Source organism: Echinops telfairi, unplaced genomic scaffold, assembly GCF_000313985.2.
Source record: "Echinops telfairi isolate 266 unplaced genomic scaffold, ASM31398v2 ScPeMD7_37;HRSCAF=141, whole genome shotgun sequence".
NCBI lineage: Eukaryota > Metazoa > Chordata > Mammalia > Afrosoricida > Tenrecidae > Echinops > Echinops telfairi.
The window spans coordinates 1550844-1553739 of NW_022103935.1; positions in this window are offsets into that span (position 1 = coordinate 1550844).

Here is a 2896-nt window from a genome sequence, read left to right on the forward strand (position 1 = left end):
CTGCGACTCTCTCTCTCTCTGTCTCTCTCTCTCTCTGTGTCTCTGTCTCTCTCTCTCTGTCTCTCTTCTTTTTCCTGGGACTCTCAGTCTACTGACAAGACACACTGCTCGCCTGGAGGTGGTGAGGTGTTTTGAATTCCAAACATTGACTGTCAATGAAGTCAACCTGCCTGCCGGAGCTGCCACGTGTCCTGCCTCCTTGATGCCCTGCTCCCCAGTCCCTGAAGAAAGCACCAGATGAAGCAGCCCCCTCGGCTGCTACACGTGGCTACTAGCCTTTCATCAGATCTGTGATACAGCACGTGTTTTGACCTTTTGGGGGTTGTCTTTTACTTGGTTAATAGTCTCTTTAAAAATAATTTTAAAAAGGTTTTCACAACAAAGGAAAAGACTTGGAAGACTGACCAGGTCAGGGGTGGGGAGAAGAGGGGGAAGGAGAGGGACAGGGAGGAGGGGAGGTGGGTAGAAAGGGCAACAAAGACTGAGGAGCCACACACACGGGTTCACTGGGACCCTATCCCTCTTTTGATGTGAGGGGCAGTTCTCCTTTGTATGTATTCTGTTCTACACCCAACAGGGCAGATACTGAAAATGAAGAAATGACAAAAACCAAAGAGAAAGGCCTCGCCTTAAAAACCTTCTGAACTCTTAAGCCCTCTGTGTGCGTCTGCGCTGACGCGACACACAGAGCCCACTAGAGCCCTGGAGCTGGAGGAGCCACGTGGAGACCCCCGCCAGCACTGAGATGCTTCCACCGCCACTGGACCCACAAGACTTTCCGCCACTGGCCTGTGATCGTCCTTCACTCGGCATCACTGCACATGCTGAAGAGGAATTCACAGACCGGTATCAGACATATGGACTAATATCGGACTTATGGACTTGATCTGGACTGGGCTAGGATGTTTTCTTAATGTGTAATTACTCTTGGATATAAAACCCTCTCTTATGTACATATGAGTCTCCCTGGATTTGTTTCTCAAGTCTACTCAAACTAACACATTAAAAAATAAAAATCAAGCTGTGACCTGATTGACAGGCTAGACTCCACCCCTTTGCAACTTGACAAGAGATTATGTAACTACCACACCCTCCGATCTAAATGCTGGGCCGAGTGGTTATACAGAGGGGGAAGCACACCTGCAGGCCGATTTCAATGGTTTTCTCTACACACAGGCTCCTTTCACACCGACCGACCAACCAACTAACCAACTAACCAACCAGCCAATTAACCAACTAACCAACCAACTAATTAACCAACCAACCAATTAACCAACCAACCAGCCAACTAATTAACCAACCAACCAACCAGCCAAGTAACCAACCAACCAACCAACTGACTGACCATTCCAACTAACCAATTAACCAACCAACCAACCCAAAAGTAGTCTCCTTGGACCCACAAAGGACTCTGGTTCGGGTGGAACGACCTCTTTTTTATTTTGCCTGTCTGCTGTCACAGCTGGGAACCCGTCACCAAGCCCAGGGTCACAAAGATTCACCAACGGGCTCTTCTGAGAGGCTTTTTGTTCAGCCGTCATTCTTAGATTTAAAATCCAGTGGTCTCGGGGGACACTGAGGTCAAAGGGCATGACACAGCCCACAGAGACAATGTTCTCCGAGTTGCAAGTAGTGAGCGAGCGGGGGGTCTTAAAGGCCTATGAGCAACCATCTAAGGTGCAGCTGTTGGGGGTTCCCTGTCCTGAGCAAAGAGGAGTGATGAAAATCGGAGACCCCTGGAAGCCCTGAGCCCAGCGGGCCAACGAGATCACACACACACACACACACACACACACACACACACACACACACCAGCCTCCATGGCCCCAGACCAGGACTTGGCCGAGACACATCTCCTTAGAGAGCCCTAGACTGAGTGAGTGAGAAGTGAGAAACAAAATTCAAACTCCTCCAAACGGCCAGGCTCACCGGTTGGATGGAGACTGGCAGGCGCCCCAGGGCCAGGGCCCTCAGGCACTGGGAGGCAGCTCTCCTGAGCACGAGGGGCCATTTCAGATCCCAGGGGTGCACGTGGCCAAGGAGATGGACACCCAGAAAGGAGCAGCTGTGACTCTGTGGCGACAGGGGCCTTCCCCTCCTGCACAATGGCCAGGGCTTTCTTCCCCAGCCCTTGAGCCACCGCGCCTGCAGGGTCCTTATTCACATAATCAAGCACCCAAAGCCCGCTGCTAGTGAGCAGACGCCCAAGTCCCAGTGGCTAAAGGACAGAGGAGAGAGCGCTGCCCACGGGGTTTCCAAGGCTGTCAACCTCCTGGAAGCAGCCGGCCACAGCTCGCTCCCCCTGAGCAGCTGGGGGTGCTCACTGCTGACCTCCCAGCGGGTAGCACGGTGCTGACACACCCCACCACTCAGGCTCCCACCCAAGTCAAGACCCACCAAGGAAAACACGGACACCCGACCCCTGTCGGAAAGTCAGCACATTTCTTTACGCCAGCCACGGACATAGAAGGAGACACATTTCAAGCTTTGTCATTTAAAGTAGTGGGAACAGAGCTCTCTAGACATAAAGCTAAGGGGCAGAGGCCAGAGACATGTGGGGAAGGGTGCTGGTGTGTGATTGCACACACCCCCGCCCCGAAAAGATCTCTCAAAATGAAGGTTCCGTGGAGACGATCTCAGAGCAGCAGACCAGCTGCCGTCGCCTCCGCTGCACGTGGGAGCCGGACGGCGTGTCCGGGAGGCTGGAGAAGAATCGACGGGGCTGAATTGCGGGGCCGGAGAGGAACGTTGCCGTACGGCGGACGGCCAACAGGACCCACGGGTCTGCCTCGGACTAGCTACTGCCGGAGCTCCCGTTACAGGCAGGGGTGGCAAGATTTCCTCTCACCTACTTCGGACGTGCTGTCAGGAGAGACCGGTCCCCAGAAGGACATCG